The sequence below is a fragment of the Urocitellus parryii genome, chromosome 5 (assembly GCF_045843805.1).
Source record: "Urocitellus parryii isolate mUroPar1 chromosome 5, mUroPar1.hap1, whole genome shotgun sequence".
Classification (NCBI taxonomy): domain Eukaryota; kingdom Metazoa; phylum Chordata; class Mammalia; order Rodentia; family Sciuridae; genus Urocitellus; species Urocitellus parryii.
In genome coordinates, this window is record NC_135535.1 from 130,361,627 (window position 1) to 130,380,300 (window position 18,674).

The 18,674-nt window shown below is 41.3% G+C and overlaps 1 pseudogene; it reads left to right on the forward strand.

Annotated features, from left to right (window-relative positions):
* The first annotated feature begins 11,770 nt into the window (after positions 1-11,770).
* On the forward strand, positions 11,771-15,700 carry LOC113198188 (cytokine receptor-like factor 3 pseudogene; annotated as a pseudogene).
* The last annotated feature ends 2,974 nt before the right edge of the window (positions 15,701-18,674 follow it).

Genomic DNA, 18,674 nt, shown 5'->3' on the forward strand with positions numbered 1-18,674 from the left:
ATTTAAGGATTTTCCAGAAATGCAATCGGTATGTGAAATGAGAGTAGCTAGGACTTTGGCAGCATTTTTAAAATGACATCCCCAATAACAACACTCTTTCTAGTACCTACAACTTTGGTATAGTACATCTGTATTGGTCTTTGTTGTAGCGTATCACACTCATGATGATTCTATATATAGGCTCACTGTTTATTTGTCTTGAGTATAGGCCTGCCCAGGCATTTTCTTGTTGAAATGAATACTCTTTCATTATAAATTACTTCCCTTTTATTTTTTTCTGCTAGAACATCATGATTTTGAAAACTCTCTCTGTGTGTGCGTAAAGGGTATTAAGATCTATTTGTTATAGAAATGGGTACATTGGACAAATGAATTTGACAACCACTGCTCATGTCCATGTGCAGTCATGAAAATTTTATGCATCATAATTAGGAATCTAAAGAAACTGCTAGTTCCTATTCATCAGATCTGATAATTGTAATATTATCAATGCAGTGGAAGGCTATGATGTTTTGTCAAATTTTAAGATGATTGAGATCTTAGTGGATTCTAATAGGGCAGAGCTCAGAATTGACTCTAAGAGTATGAACATGTATTATACACCCTGAGAGGTAAAAGCAAACTGATACTGCTAGTCCGGATATGTAGGTGTATTAGTAAACTTTATGTTGCTGTGGTGGCAACTAACTTTATAAAGAGAAAAGCGCTATTTAGCTCACAGTTTTGGAGGCTGAAAGGCATGGCACCATATCAATGCAGTTCTGATGAGGAACACAGGCAATTGGCAGTGGCAAGTGCACATATCAGAATGAACAGTCTCGTCTGGAACAGGAACAGAGAGAGAGGGTACCACAGTCCCCTTCAGGGCCATTCCCTAGTAACTTAAGGACCCCACAAAAGGCCCCACCTACCAAAGTCCACCATCTTCCAACAGTACCACTCTAGGTACCAAAACTCTACATAAGAACTTTTTTGGGACACTCAAATTATGCCCAAACAGTAGCAGTAGGTATGGGGAAAAAAGGTACTAGCTAGGTAAATGACTGTGTAAGAAGCACCAGGGGCTGTATTTATTTTATTAGGAAAAGCTGTACATCTGGGACAGATAAAATTGTAGTCATTATTTGATTAAGTTTGTAATAATCCACATTCTCTAGATTCTCCTGACTTGTGCATAGGCCAAACAATGAGTTACGTGGGGATGTGACAGCATCATCACCCTTCCTCCCGCCAAGTATTTTATGATAATGTCCATCTCTGCAGTTCTCCCAAGAATGTAGTATTATTTCTGGTTTACTATCTTAAAGAAGGTAGAAGTTATTCTTTAACTATTCCTATCCTAATGATCTTCACCTTGCAGTCAGGAGGCTAAGTGGGGATTCACACACAGCTGTTCTGTATGTATATCCCAAATATATATTCAAGAACTGAGGGGATAAGTACATAGTGGGTCCACGGACCACAGGGCCCATTGTGAATCAGAACTAGGCAAGAGTCTATCACCCATCTGCCATGAACCTCCACTCTGGCTAGGGGCCACTGTGATATTTTGGGTCCCCAAAATATTACTTTCAACTCAGAGTCAATGTCTAGTAACCTTGTAATTTGTTTCTCTCACATGCAGTATTTCTGATAAATAGTTGCCTTGGAAAAGACTTAAAAAGACTTACAGTGTATATTGGTGGCATGATACAGGGTTCTACCTCAAGAGACTTCTCTGTTCAAGGGGCTCTGATTGTCCACCCTGAACAGGAGCTAAGCATGCCCCCTTATCCTTGAGTAATGGGGTGTGGAGCTGGCATTGCAGGCAACGTGAAGCAAGGGCCTTACCTTCCCTCGGCAAGGAAGTGCAGCTCTGGGATGAGGTGTCACACATTGGGACTGGGCTGCACCCCCTTGTTTGTTGTAACACAGCCCCTTGCCTTATTTGGGTGGAATTTTCTACAGAATGTCTTTCCCCTAATAAAAACAAAGATTCGGGTGCACTTGCTCTCTTGCCTCTTGCCTCCCTTGCTCCTCTTGCCCCCCAGCGTGGTCTCAGGGGTCTCAGAGCCGGCCCTGTCCCCTGAAAAAGGTATTTCTCTATTTGTGTGGTCTTTTAGTTGCCATCCCAATTCACACGGAGTGACCCTGAATCCATCACTGCTCAGGACATGGGCCATAGTTGGGCCCGAGCAGGGACATTCTGCATGAATTTCAGGCATTTTGTGGGTGTGGCTATTGTCACAATATCTGAGCAAGTGAGTTGTCTTAGGTCTACAAATGGAGTGAGAAGCTGAGGCTTGATTCAGACTTTTGGCTACCCGACCTAAAGTATTTCTTACCATATAGATCCAAAAGTATTAAAGTAGACTGCCCACCTATGAAATTCCTAGGAATATCATGATCAGTTGGCCACTGCCAAAGATCTCTGTGGGTCAAGTCATTCTGAGTGCCTTAACATCTATGCTGCCCTTTAGGGTATATGTGTCTTGGACAGTTGTGGTCTGTGCTATTCAGGGATTTCATCTTAGTTATCAACATTTCCTACAGAAATGTGTGAACTATTAAAGAAATGAACCAGAACCATTCAGGAGTGCAGATGCTTTGCTCACTGGTGTATTTCTCAATGCCTTAGTGACCGGAATATCTTCTGAACCTTCTCTGAAAATGTAGTTGGGAGGGAGTAGATAAGTCCTGTCCAACATTTCTATCTCCATAGCCTTTGAATTTCATTCTTTGAATCATGCCAGGGAAGTTCTAGCATGCTATCCTCACTAAATATAGGTCAATCATGCCCAAGTTTCAATCAACAAAGAAAGCTATTAGAATCACCTCCAGCTGCATGAGCTAATGCATTAAGTCCAGAATGTATTACACCCATTGAGATGCACCCATATCAATGAATGAGGCTTAGTTTAGTGTTATATTCTACCCTGCTTGATCTAACATCCTAGGATCTACTCCTATTCATGTCTCCCAGGCTTCTGACTATATACACTAATAAAATCTTGTAATTATTTATGTGTAAGTTATTCAAGGGAGAGAAGTCATTGTGTATAACTGTTCCCCTGAAGGATGCTGAGATTTGACATTAGTTATGGATCTAGTGGCAACAAAAGGTGGTTTGGGTGGATTCTGAGGAATATGAGCACCCCTCTTAAAGACTTCTGCCTTGGGTGAAGTTTTACACAAGATTTTCAGACAAAGGAAACTTCATGTTACCAGAGGGCAAAATTCTTCCACAGGTAAGGGCATTGCAGAGCAGTTTTTTTTTTTTTTTAAGAGAGAGTGAGAGAGGAGAGAGAGAGAGAGAGAGAGAGAGAGGGAGAGAGAGAGAGAGAATTTTAATATTTATTTTTTTTTAGTTCTCGGTGGACACAACATCTTTGTTGGTATGTGGTGCTGAGGATCGAACCCGGACCGCACGCATGCCAGGCGAGCGCACTACCGCTGAGCCACATCTCCAGCCCCTGCAGAGCAATTTAGAGGTTCATGATTGTCATTCTTTTCTGGGTCCAACAAGATTTTCCCATTCTAGATTTCAGAATCACATTCTTTACCACCAATGCTCTAAAATTTAAGTGCAACTCTGCAAAAAAAAATAAATTTTCTGTTTGATTTTTAAATGTTATCAGCTCAGTTATAAGAAATGAGATTTTTTTTTAAGCAATCCAGTTTTCAGACTGTGACTTGAGTTGATAGGGAACCTGTGCTGCCTACTTTCTATTTGTAAGTATTCAAGTGTGCTTAAAATAGAAAATGATCTTATATCAGAGTCCTTGGAATCATCATCATTACCAAAGCAGGTCAGTCCAGCAAGCACTTGGACTCCCGAGAACCGAGAACTTGCTTCTGTTGATACTTCATCACTGCCAACCATAGGTAACAACATGACCCACGTGCTGTGGGTTACTGGCACCCCATCTCCCATGAACAAGGAGCTGAGAACTGCACTCAAGCTCAAAGGCCTGACCATAGCAACTCAAATATCTGTCTCTGTTGTCTTTCTCCTGGGAGGACGCCTGGTATCAATCAGGATCCAGACAGAAGAGTGAAAACCACACCATCATTTGATTAAGAAATTTTTGACATAAAGAATTATTAATATAACAGGGGATTAGAGTAATAGGGATTAGCTGGTAAAAATAAGTAGAGAGAACTCTAAAGAACATCAGAATAGTGGCTTTAATGTGCAGCTACAACTCCTAGAGCTGAGAGCATCCCCAGAGAAGAGGGCTGAGGTCCAGCCCTTCCTGGAGAGTCCACAGCTGAGGATCTGAATAGCAGAGAAGTCTCTAATGTCACATCTAGGGAAATGAGTCTATATCAATTAGGGTTCTCCAGAGAAGCAGAATCAAAAGAATGTAAATATAACCAATAATATATATATGATAGAGTATATAGAGAAATATACCCCCACATACATATATTTTCATTTCTGAGAATATATAAACATTCAAGTTTATTACAAATTCTCCACAGAACTTCAATAGATAACTCTGCCCTCTGTCACTACATAACTAGGAGTCCTTTCCCTCTGTTTTCCAATGAAATAGTCCTCATTTCCTTCTCTGAGCCCTTGCTAGTGGCATCATTAAATCTCATATTTCTACTAAGTCTGTTCAGGATAACTTAAGTTTTTTCTATCATGATTTTCAAAATTCCCCCCAAAATAATTCCTTCAGCCTCAGCCCACATTTTGGGCACTTTTTATGGATATACGACACTTTACAGTACCAAGATCCATCTTGGGTGTCTGTTACTATGAGAAGTGCCACATTTGTGTGTGTGTGTGTGTGTGTGTGTGTGTGTGTGTGTATGCACATGCTAAACAAGTACTATCAATGAGCTACATCCTTAGCCCACGGTTCTGCAAATTTAGCTGCTTGACAACTATTTATTAGCTTATAGTTCTGTAGATCAGAAGTTCATGTTCAGCATGACTGTATTGTGCTCAGTATCTCACAAAGTTCAAATCAAGGAATTGGCCAATGCTACATTCTCATGTGGAGCCCAGGACCCCTTTCCAAGATCACCTGTTGTGGCAGAATTCAGTTCCTTGCAGTTGTAGAACTGAAGCCCCCATTTCCTTGCTGATTGTCAGTTCCTAGAATGATACCTGCATTCATTGCCATATAGCCCCCTCCATCTTTAAAGCCAGGCATAGAGAATCTCTCTCGTGTCCAATTCATTTCACATTTCAAATCTCTTTCATCAAGAAGAGACCAAGCCTTTTTAAGGACTCATCTGAGGCTCACCCACTAAACATAATCTCCCTATATTAAGGTCAATATACTTGAGATCTTCATTATATTTTCAAAGCCCCTTTGTGCTATATAATTTAATAAAATCATAGGAGAGATAACCTAAGCATAGGTTCTGCCCACTCTCCAAACGAATAGCTCACACGGACAAAGGGTCACTGGGGATTATCTTAGAATTCCAATTATCATAAGTTCCTACCTCACAGAGATTTTGTAAAGACTAAATAATTTAATATATAGATCTTCCTTAACTTACACTGAAGTTATGTCCCAATAAGCCCATTGTATGTTGAAAATATCATAAGTTGACTATGTACTTAATACGTTTAGCCTATCAAAACTCTAACTTAGCAACGCAGCACAGTAACATATCAGTTGTTTACCATCATGACCACATGACTGATTGGGAGCTACAACTCACTGTCACTGCCCAGCATGGCTAAAAGTTTCCTACTGTGTGTCACTATCCCAAGTAAAGATCAGAATTCTAAACTCAAAGTACAATTTCTACTGAAGGCCTCTTGCTTTTCCATCATTGTGAAGTTAAAAATTATGAGTCAAACCCTCATAAATCAGGGACCATATATATATACGAAAAATTGAGGACAATGACTGGCATATGTCTCTTATCAAATGTCAGCTGTTATTGGTGTTGACATTAAATACAGAATCCCAGGCCAACTTCAGGCCACTGGAACCAGAATCCTCAGAGTTGGCTGGGAAAGGGCTTATCTCCCCAGCAACCTGGAGACCGGGGTAGAAGTTGAGAGGTGGCCTCCAGGATCCACACTAGATAATACATTTCTTTCTTTCTTTCTTTTTTTTTTTTTTTTCTTTTGTGATGCTATGATGGGGAAAACACTCAGGGCCTTGTGTATGCTCCACAAATGCTCTAGATCACTGGGTCACACCCTCAGCCTTTCTCTTTTATTTTATCTTCCCTTTTCCCCTAGGAATTAACCCAGGGAGAGCCTCACCCCTGTGCAGGCACGGCCAAATCCTTTCCCACTGAGCTCAGCTTCCCAGCCCTCATTTTATCATCTTTTGGATGTTGCTTTTGTTTCATAAAACTTTAAGTTTGTTCAAAGTGTTAAAAGATTTTACTCTCTTGGGCCTGGGATTGTAGCTCAGTGGTAGAGCTCTTGCCTAGCATGTGTGAGGCAATGGGTTCAATTCTCAGCACTGCCTATTAATAAATGAATAAAATAAAGAGGTCCATCAACAACTAAATACACACACACACACACACACACACACACACACACACACACACACATAAAAGATTTCACTCTCTAGACTGGGGTTTTAGTTCAGTGGTAGAGCATTTGCCTAGCACTTGTGAGGCATTGGGTTTAATCTTCAGTGCCATATAAAAATAAATAAGTAAAATAAAGGTATAGGGGTTTGTCCATACAAACAGGGTCAAGAGAGCTAGCCTACTAACCAATCCTGGGTAAGGCACTCAGTGTCCAGGAGCTCTTCACCCACTTGCTCTGTGGTCCAATCAGGTTATTGTCCTCCCCTTTTTTGGTGGGAGTCTGAGCACTAGGCAGTATATGTCTCACTATCATTTAGTTCATCCATCCCAGTCCCTTACAGAGGAATTTTCCTGACCTTGTTGAGGCTTGATTTCTGTCCTGTAGTGTATCAGCCCTGCTGCAGGGAGAACTGCCCTCTAAGAAGCTCAAGTTTCCTGCCTGTTCGTTTTACCATTTTCTCCTGCTGCAAAGCGAGAGTATGGGTGATGATACATTTCTGACTCCACCTCTCTCAAGGAAGCTCCTCCTCCTAGGTGACATCCTCAGAATGGTTCCTTCTGTTGACCAATGTTTTCTTGTGTTTCCCTCTACCTCGTGGCTATTCCTGACTATCATCTTGACTTTCTGCTCACCAGAATAACTGTTGTGGAGTATTATGGTAATATTGTTTTCCAGAACTTACACTGTTTCATGTTTCTCACTGAAGAGATCTAATATTTTATTTGTAGTTGGCTACTCTAGCCTAGGGGGCCAACGTGGAAGTGACACAGGTAGGGGCAGAAGTCAGGATGTAGAACTCAGCAAATGTGCCAGGAAAAATTCAAACCAATATTCAAGAAAAAGGTGTAAACTCCTTTCAAACAATTAATACCTTGGGATCATGGCTTTAATTTAAAGATTTGAAATCCTTATTAAGGATTAGGACTGGAAATCATAGCCAGTGTGGTGTGTATTGGTTTCCATCTGATAAAGGAACTGAACCTTTTGGTCCAGCAGAGAAAATACTGGGCTCAGCAAGTTTCCAAAGTGGAAGCAATTTGGAAGTGGCTTGGAGATCAATTCCCTGCCCAAAAGGTCTAAACAAACTCAAGCAAGAGCTTTTTCCACAAATGATTAGAAATGAAAGCAAAAATTTCATCAAAGCAAAGGTGTGCGTGCAGCATATTGGCCCCTTGGTGTCATTTGAAGGAAATTAATGTGGAGGGCCAAAGAGATGGAGTCTGCAATATGCAATGCTTCAGAGACTTGCCTGTGATTTTGTTCCTAGTGTAGCAGAAATGAAAGCTCCCAGTAAATCTTCCGGGAGAAATAAGACATGTGCATAAGTAAGATTAATCAGTAAAGCTAACACCGACCTAATGAGTCATCTTTGACATCATAAAACTAGAAAAATACAAGGTTGTGGCATGGCAGCAAGATGGGGGGGACTGCCCAAGCACACAGCAGTGTGTGGCTCTTAAGCACACTAGCCTTGACAGAGAAGAAGAAGTCATAAAGAAATGGTGGCTTTCTAGGTGTTATTGACTTGGGGTGGGCTGCTGGGGTATGATGGGGGGGAAGCAGAATTGGTGCCCAAGCATCTTCTCCTATCAGGAGCCTTCTTCTTTTATTCTAGTGAATCTGGGGGTGGGGGCTGTTTCCTTGGGAGTTTCTGGGATGCATTGCTGGCTTCCGGAAGTCTGTGGAAAGGAGGTTCACAGAGCTGAGCTGGGGGTATGCCATTCAGGGAAGGCCTGGGGCTGGACACTGCTCTGCAGCCTTTCACAGTATTTTCATCATATCCTTTGACAATTTTTCATTGTTGGACAATTCTTCATTGTTTTTATTAATCCCACTTTTCAGGTGAACAAGCCGAGGTTCCCAAGTCACACATCAAGGACTAGGTGAAGCTGAGGTCTAAGCCCCACTGGGAGATTTTGCCCAGGTTTCTCCTCTTGGCAGGGCCTCTGAGGGGTAAGACCTTCCAAAGTTTCCTGGCCTGCAGAAGAGGGTTGGAGTGGCCTTTGTTCACTCCTGCTGCTGATTCTATGCTCCATTTGTCCCTAGATCCTGTGGGCCAGCGCTCCTGTGGAATTAACCCTACCTCTCTGCCTTCGTTTGTTCTTGCTCAAATAACCTCTTAGGCCTAAAAATGTCTTCATGTCCTTTCTCCCTCCATGAGTCCTCAGACTCAGCTAAGGATCATTTGAGGATTGTGGTACTATCCTCATAAACGTCCCTTTTACAAGATGGCCTATTCTGTTCAGAGCCTCAGATTTCCCTGCCCCTGCCACACTTAGCCATCAAAATGTAAATATCTAACCCCAGAAACCCTATATATGGTTTTAGGGCAAGTCAGACCACAACTGCTTAACCATATACAACCCAGGTACTTTGAAAGCTTTCTCTAAACACTTGAAATTCTGAATCCTACCTTCCTGCTATTGACCATCCGATGGTTCACTAAATCATTTCTCTATGGTTGAAGGCTTGTAGAAGAACAGCCAGGTCCTAGATCCCAGGCACAGCCAGATTCTGTGGGGCAAAGACCACACTGCTGGGCACCACCATTGGCACCATCCATACTCAAGATCACTCCTGCCCACAGCAAGACTGGCTACTCAAATATTCCAAAGACTCAACCACAGGATACTGAGTACATGTCCCTAGATGATCTTGAAAGTCCTCAGCAAGGGCACCTCATTGGGCTCTATAGAGGAGAAGTTTCTGGGGCTCTTCTCCTGATAGTCATTGAGCCCATAGAAAAGCAGGAGCTTTGGAGCAAATGTAGAAAATGTGGGCTGGTGTCCAGCTCAGGCACTGATGTGCATCCTGGCAAGCAAACAAATACCTCCGAGCCTTGGTTTCCTTCTTTCACTCATCAGTGCTTATTTACCTTGCCTCCTATGCACCTGCACTGCTCTGGACACTGAGGATATGACAGCAAATAACAAAAGTACGTTTTTTGGCTCTCTTGGAGCTTATGTTTCAATAGAGAAAGAAAATAATGCAATAAAGTCAGACAGAGGTAAATACCCTGAGGAACATGGAAGGAAGGCCCTGTAGAGGGACTGTGCCTGGTGGGAGAAGAGGAACTTGGAAAGACTGGTCACTAGTCAGATAAGGCTACACTGAGAAAGTGATCTTGAAGGTGAGCCCCCATCGCCAAGAAAGGCCAGCATGAGTCGGCCTACAGTGGGGTGCGCAGAGAGAGAAGTTGAGGTCGGAGTGAATTCAGTGTTACAGGGATCTCCCCTTATCTGTGGGGGATGCATTCCAAGTCCCCCAGTGGGCATCTGAAACAGCAGGTAGTACCAAGCCCTATCTATTGTTTTTTCCTCTTATGTACCTATGATAAAGTTTAATCTATGAATTAGGCGCAGTAAGAAATTAACAACAAATAATGATAAAATGGAACAATTATAATAATACACTTAATGATCATGTGAATGTGCTCTCTGTTTCTCCCCCCACCCCCACCCATTCTTGGTAGATCTTACCGACCTCAGCACATGATTATTTTTCTTTCCTTACTAAGGTGAGATCTTTCACCTTTTCACTTAAAGGAAGCTGTTTTACTCTGCTTTTTCACTGCTGCGACTAAAAGACCTGACCAGAACAACTGTAAAAGAAGAGGAGTTTACTTGAGGGCTCACCGTTTCAGAGATATTGGTCTGTAGAAGGAAGGCTCCTTTCCTCAGGGCTCGAGGTGAGGCAGAATTTCATGGCAGAAGAATGTACAAAATATATTCCCCAAAGCCACACCCCCAGCGAACCACTTCCTCCAGCCACACCCTACCTGCCTTTAGTCACCACCCAATTAATCCCATCAGGGACCAGTTCACTGATTAGGTTAAGATTATAGCCCAATCATTTCTCTTTCAAATCTTCTTGTATAGTCTATCTCACGCGTGAGCTTTTGGGGGGGGACACCACATCTGAACCACAACAGAAGCACCTTATGACTTTTCTTTGGCATATCTGAATTGCCAGCATCTCTACTCTTGGACTTTGGCTATTACTAAATAAAGTAAGGGTGGTGGTCACTGGGAAACAGGAAAATTCTAGTGTAATGAGGCCAGAACTATCAAATGGGGGAGGAAAATAGAAAACAAGAATGAAAGGCTTATAAATGTCGTGGCTAAGAACCAGAATTTTCACCAAGGATGCAGAAAACAAGTTTTGCCAAAGAGTGAAAGACTGTTCCAAACATCATTAGGACATGAGAGCTAAATAATACCTAGTCAGTCCCTGGCTGAGCATGGATAGGTAGGTCAACACAGAGTTCTGAGTAATTTTTAGCCATTTATAAGATGTGGGATGAAACCGTTATTTCAAAATGTCAAATGATCCAATCATTTCCAAAGATCTCTACTGTTTCTCTATGTATTGAACAGACCACAACTAAAACTTCACAACTATGAACCTCAGGTGCTAGACTTTGTGATGTGTATGTGTGTGAATTAGACAGAGAGAGAAGGGGCGGGGAGGGCGGGGAGGGAGAGGGAGAGAGATCACAGCACAAAGGAGAGAGCTGGAGACAGAATCAGATCATTAAATTTGGTGATAAATTAACCTTTTGAAAATCAGATCTCTCTGTGATATAGTATTGTATCATACATCTTTCTCCTTAAGTCTCTCTCTTCCTTCACTCCTTCTCAGTCCTCTTTTGTTCAATATACAATTATTGACTTTTAAATTTAACATTACAAATACAACTGTACCTAGGTAAATAAGACCCTATATGGTACTCCCTAGAGTACAGAAAGAAGAAAACCCACCCTTTCCCCTTGGAGGCAGTGTGTTCCACATACTTCAGAGCATTGCTTCTGTTCCACTAAATAAACCCTTTATGCTTTTCTAACTGTGTCTCTCAGCTGAAATTTTTCTTTCAGGAAAACAAGACCTGAGGACCTCCACCTGGTGAACATACATGGTTCCATAACTTGGACCTGGCTTAGATCACTGTGGGAACCTGAGGAATGAGCTGGACAGACTTAGCCCCACTGCTACCCAACTTCTGTCCTTGGCTGCACAAACTCTCACTCTTGTCTCGGACGGCTTTCCTTTGTCATATCTGCCCCCTTGGCTCACGTTGTGTTTGCAAAACCACACTTTCACATAGACCACTTCTGTGATCTACCTTTGCCCCATTGATAGGATCTTTGCCCTCTCCTTGGTCTTTTCCACCACTGTCCTCTCTGTCCATGGACAGACCCCAGGCTCCAAACCCCTCTCCTGTGTTATTTTCTCCTGGATAACCCTATTTTTCTTCAGGTCATAACGATGACTCTCATTCTCACCTGGACTGCCCACCTTATTCTGAGGTACATCCCCAGCCCTTTTCATTTTTTATTTTGAGACAGGGTCTCACTAAGTTGCCCAGGCTGACCTTGAACTTGTGATCTTTCTGCCTCAACCTCCAGGGTTGTTGGGATTACAGGCATGCACCACACCCTGCTAATAGTTATATCTTAATTAATTGACTCCTTTCTTAACATATAATGCCTTCTTTATCTTTTGTAACAATCTTTTATAACAATTTTCCCTACAGTCTGTTTTGTTTTTGATATTATTATAGCCACTCCGACTCTGTTTTGAATATAATTTGCTTGGAATATTGAATATGTTTTTCTGACCTTCATATTCAACCTATTTGTGTCTTTGAATCTAAAATGAGTTTTCTGTAGATAGCTTATAATGGTTGGATCATTGTTTAAAATTCCATCTGCCAATCACTGCTTTTTGATTAGAGAGCTTGATCAAGTTACATTTAAAGTATTTACTTACTGGGAAACACTTATTTCTGTCATTTTACTATTTTTTTTCCTGTGTATCTTATATTTTTCCTATTCCTCTTTTTGCCTTTTGTTTCTTTTTGTAATTACCCCTTTGATTCCCTTCTCATTTCCTGTTCTTCAGTTTTTAGATTTTATTTTTTGTGGTTACCATGAGAATTACTACTAGCATCCTAAATTTATAACAATCTAATTTGAATTGTCATCAATTAGCTTCAGTAGTATACAGAAACTTTGCACCTCTGTTGCTCTTTCTGACTCATTTTATGTTGCTGTTGTCACAAATTGCATTTTTATATATTGTCTATTATCATAGATTTATAAGTATTACTTTAAACATTTGTTTTTTTACATCATATAAAAAACGAAAAGTAGAATTACATACCAAAATCTAATAATACTAGCTTTTGTATTACCTTTGGATTATCTTGGCTGGAATTCTATATTTCTCTGGATGGCTGTGAATTATTGTCTAGTGTCTTCACTTCAGCCTGAAGTGCTCCCATTAACAGTCCTTGTAGAGCAGGTCTACTAGTAACAAACCCTATTACTTTTTGTTTATCTAGGAATGTCAATTCCTCTTTTAATTTTGAAGGATACTTTTGCTAAATACTGAAATCTTGGTCCACAGGATTTTTTTCTATTCAGCACTTTAGATCTGTCATCCAACTCCCGGTGGCTCTTTGATTTCTGAACACAATTCAGCTCTTAATCTTAAGGAGGACCCTTGTGTTTAACAGGTTGCTTCTCTCTTGCTACTTTCAAGATTCTTTTGTCCTCTCTGGCTTTTGACAATTTGATTATAATGTGCTCTGTATGGATAGCTTTGTGTTTATCCTTTGAGTCAGTTGAGCTTCTTATGTGTGTAATATAATGTCAAACTTGGAGAGTCCTTGGCCATTATGGTGGTCCCTACTTATCAATGGAGGGAGGATATGTTCCAAAACCCCAGTGGGTGCCCAAACTCCTCATATTATACCTCTGTGTGTGTTGTTTGTTGTGTGTTTGTGTGTTTTCCTATACATATATACCTATGGCAAAGCTTAATTCATAAATTAGGCAAAGTAAGAGATTAATAACAAATCCAATAATAATAAAATGGAACAATTATAACATTATACAATAACAAAATTGCCAACATAAATACTCTTACACTGTGGGGCCATTATTAAGTAAAATAAGGGTTACTTGCTCCTCCTACCTGCTCTAGGCTCTATGCCACAGCAGCTACACTGCCTGATGAGAGCGGTAGTGGAGCTGACCCAGAGTTCCTGCTGCAGGAGGTCCACAAGAACATGGAGGACGTGTAGAGCTACCAGCCTGCACTGGACCACAGACTGCAGGGGCTGCAGGAGGCACAGAAATCAAAAAGAGTGCATCACAGACAAGGGATGTCCTCAAATGGCAAGTTAATGACTTAAAGGGAAGCCTGGTAAGCTCCTGGACAAATGATTTGTGACCCTTTTGTAAGTAGGGAACACCATTAAACGGGAATCCATTCAACCACTAGATGACTGCCAGAAGCTCATGAAACGTGGAGTGAACACTGCAGAGGATTTGGTCCAGGAAGGGGAGATTGCCATTCTTAGTGGTATAGAAGAGCACAATGAGAAACAGTGGAGCTTTACCATGAAGGCTTCACACATTCAGTTGGACAGTTTACCAGAAGTGCCTTTACTGGTTGATATGCCTTGTTTATCTGCTTAGTTGGCTGATTCAGTTCTAACATAAAGACATTATTTTAAAGCATGAAATAGTAGCATCTCACCTACCAGTGCAGACAGAAGAACTAATAGAGAAACCTGGAGGCATCATACTAAGATGGTGTCAGGTGGATGACCACTTTAAGCCCAAGATGACAGGCTCCAGTTCTACAAATATACTTCAAATCATTTTGAAACTGAATTCAGAGTATTGCACAGAGACCACAATATTGATTATCATTTTAGAGTCTGCACCGGACGAGATAGTTGACAGGAGTGGAGTCCTTGGAACATCCCCCACATAGGTGCCTCATGAGTGGACAACTGGCTCTGAGGGATTCAGCCTGAACAGCTGAAGAAGTACAGCACTCTGGGATGATTCTGAATCCTCAGGTGTTCTCTATGCCAGCGCTCCAACCTATTTCTGTGCACAGACATTAACATTCAGAGAGAAGCAGAATGGATAAGAATCTCTACAGCCAGATCACCAACGGTGCAGTTTTTACAAATGGAAAAGAAATGACCAGTAAATTGCCTGCAATGACCTATGGATTCACTGTCACATCTGACATCAAAGCTGTGACTCTAGGAACCACCAATAATAATGAAGTAACTATTAGCTTGAATAACAGAGAATTGGTTTTTGACTGGTTACTTGGTCAGTCTTGGTTCTCTTTGCTTTGGATGCTCTTTTTTTTTTTCTTTTTTCTTTCTTTTTTTTTTTTTTATCCTGGATAGAAAGTGTTTGTGTTTTAGAGTTTTGGTGGCTTGACTTTCATTTATTGTAGCCATCCTCAGCCCAGTTTAGCTGTACCTGAATTTTTTTAAAGTAGGTTTTTCAGGCCATTAGAAGTGGAAAGTGTTTACTGGATTCATTTTGTATACTTAGCAATAAGACAGTTGGACCTATGGACCCAACTATCATTCAGTCAATTTCGTCTTCAGCATACTGTTAATTAAAATATCAAATTATAACAAAAATCAAATTAGCTTTAAATGTTTGGAAAGATACAAAACATCTTGTATCATTCCACTGTACTTCTTCTTAAAGTTGGTTATTAGATCAGAAATATGTCATGTACCTTTATTTTATTAAATCTCCATCTGCATCCTAGGTCATGTAAAACTTCAGAGTAAATCAATAGGAATAGACCAGACAGAAGCTAGAGTTCTGTAATGCATGTTCACTTGTGTGTTTTCCACATGAGTGCATTGACTGTGTGCTGCAGGTTCAGGAATCTGGATTTTATTCCATTATCAACAATCTTTAAAATCTAAAAAGCTTTTATTATTTTTGCATTTTTTCACAATGCCTGAGCAGATGTATATAATAGGCCAGTATTATCTTTTGTTCTTTTCATACAGCTTGATTTTAGATAAGATAGAGAAGGCAGGGCGTGATCATGCAGGAAATCACAATTATATCAGAAAAGGTCTACTCTGATCACTCTGGAAGCATGGGCCAGGGTCCCGCATTGGGAGCTCAGGTTGCCATCTTTAAGGCCACTGACAGGCCAAGGCAGAGCTTTCCTAACTATTCCTAAGTACCCCCCTCCCCTTGATTCAGGATTTTCTTGGTTGCTGTAAACTTCCGCCTATTCTTCAGAGTTCTGAAGAAGTCGATTCAGACAGCGTCTGCTGGGTTTTCCCCTATTTCTGTGGAAAAACGGGCCCTGGGAACCATCTACTCCAGTATTTTCACTTACATCACTTAATCAGTTATTTTAATGAACAGGATCCATAGGATGTCAGCAGAGACTAATTTTATAACTTTTCCTATGTGCCTTTAAACCTGCTCTGCAGGCTATTTATCTTTAACCCTAAATTTAAAATCTTAGATAGATTCTATAACTTTTCTAGTTATACTTAGATAATGAATAAACACATCCTTGGCAGCCCAGTATAATAAAAATATAATTCCATTTTATACCAGTGTAACAACCCTTTTATAAATTAAACCAATTTAAAACTGCTCTCTGCCTTGGTCCCTCCCTATCTCAGATGAGGATACCTGGAAGATGAAATTGTTTGAGGAAGAACACAGTCATCATCTTCACTGTTTTCCAGCTCCTTTTTTCTTCCAAAATTTTTTTTTAGTTGTAGATGGACACAATATCTTTGTTTTATTTGTTTATTTTTATGTGGTGCTGAGGATTGAACCCAGTGCCTTACACATGTTAAGCCAGCAGCTTCACCACTGAGCTGCAAACCCAGCCCCTTCAGCTCTTTACCCATGTTACGATTTGGGTACTTCCCCAGGATTCGTGTGTTGAAAACTTAGTCCACAGTGCATCAGTGTTGAGAAGTGGGGCCTTTGAAAGGCAACTTGGTTCTTGAATGGATTAACAGGTTATGGAGGGGTGTCTTTGTTGTAAAAGTAAGCCATTTCTGGCTCACTTGCTGTGTCTCACCATGTGATATCTTCTGTTTTGTTCTGAGGAAGCAAGAAGGCCCTTACTAAATGCTGGCACCAACCTCTTGGACTTCCCATTCTCCAGAACTGTGAGCAAAATAAATCTCTATTCTTTATAAATTACTCAGTCTCAGGGATTCTGGCATAGCTACAGAAAACAGACTAAGACAGCCTTCTTCTAGCTAGACTGGGTTGAACCTAGAGGGAGAAATAATTAACAGAAAGGCATAAAATCCTTGGTCATCTGGTAAAAGTGAGCCCCAGATGCCAAACAATTAAGTAGCTATGCAGAGTGTTTTTTTTTTTTTTTTTTTTTTTGGGTCTCCTACTGGAAACTGTCTGGATGGTAATGGCCTTGGAATCTGGACAAATGCCTCCCTTGTCCCTTTCCACAAACTAAGCCCAGATGGAGCAAGGACCCAGCTTTATTCATGAATCCAGCATAGTATCTCTCAAACTGTGGTCCCAGAGCAGCAATAGCAGCAACTACCCAGAAATGTATTAGAAATTAATATTAGACTATATACCAGGAAAAATTAGAACTTTAATTTGTTTAACCTCGCACTCTGTGATTTTAAGCCCTGCAGGTAATTCTGATGCATGCTAAAGTCTAAGAACCTTTGATCTAAAATCATGTCTCAAACATGTTGGATATTCGCATTGCCAGGGCACCTTTAAATAACACCAAAACCTATGTCTCACATGCAGAGATTCAGATTAATTGGTCTAAAATGGGACTTGGATGCCTGGATTTTTAAAAATCTTCTTTGGTGACTTTACTATGCAGTCAAGGTTGATATACCTGCCAGAAGGGTAATGGGAAAATAGAATGAAAAGAACTGAGCGCCCGCCCTGATGACCACATGGAATAGAACCTCCTGCTGACTTGGAAACTTCACTGGGGAACTTTGTTCTTTAAGTCACATATTTTGGGGTGTCCTCTTAGAGGGATTTTAGCTTGAGCAGTACATGACTCTGTAAGGTGTGACCCAAAGTCGGTAGCTCATTCTGCTCTGCTCTTCCTATTAGGTCCCCTTAGATGAATTGACCCAGATTAAGCTCCTGGGGCTCAAACCCCAGCTCAGGCCTACTTGATCAGCCTTAGCCACCATAGGAAGAGCTTCAAACCAAGGGAGTGACATACGCTGGAAGGAAAGGAAGGAGTATGGTCTGAGTGAGGTGAGAGTGATGGGAGAGGATTTTAGTTATAGACATGGATAGCACCCGTTGGTGCAAACTCATGGCAATGGCCCAGTGTTTGAGAGGATCCTGCCTGGTACAGGTTGGAGCCTCTGGGGCCTAGAGAGTTGAGTTGCTATGCAACAGTGAGGAGGAGGACATTCCTCCCTGACTATTCCTGCCTCACCCCACCTGTCATTTCCCACTGGACAGTGCTATAATTTGAATGCATCCCCCAAAAGATCCCATGTTGGAATCTTAATCCTCAAGGCATATGTTAATGGTATTTGAAAGTAGGCATTTGTAGGAGGTAATTAGGTCAGATGAACATGTTCGTCAGCTTAATGAAATACTTATGAAGAAAGATTCTTATTTTGGCTCACCATTTTGGAGGTCCCAGTCCATGACTGGGTGTCCTGTGGCTTTGGGCCTGTAGTGAGGCAGCCCGTTATGGCAGGAGTGTGTGGTGGAGCAAAACCCCAGGGCCAGGAAATAAAGGAGAGTAGGAAGTGATCTGTGATCCCACAATCCCCTTCAAGAGCACGTCCCCAATGACCCCAAGACTTCCCACTAGGCCCTATCTCTTACAGATTCCACTGCCTCTCCATAGTGCCACTGTCGGGACCAGTCCTTTAACAAATGGGCATATGAAGGACATTCAAATGGATAAAAACTGTAGCAATGTGGTATGAGGATGGGCCCCCATGGTGAATTAGTGACTTTATAAGGAGAGGAGTTGAGACTCGAGTTAGCAAGCTGCTGTGTCTCACTATGTGATACCCTCCATCAAGTCATGATGCCGAAAGAGGCCCTCCACCAGGTACAGAGTAGATGTCATTGCCATGCTCTTGGGCTTCCTGCCTATAGAACCATGAGCCAAAATAAGCCTCTGTTTTCTATAAGATTTCCATTCTCAGGTATTTTATTATAGCAATAGAAAACAGACTAAGACAGGTGTTCATGGTCCCACAGAAAAGGAGATGACTATAAGCAATTATAAAAAGGGAAACTTTCCTGGCTTTGAGTTTCAAAAGCTAAGAAGGCACTTAGATGAGAGGTGTGGGAAGCCACCCATGAAATGTGTGGGGACCTTTTCA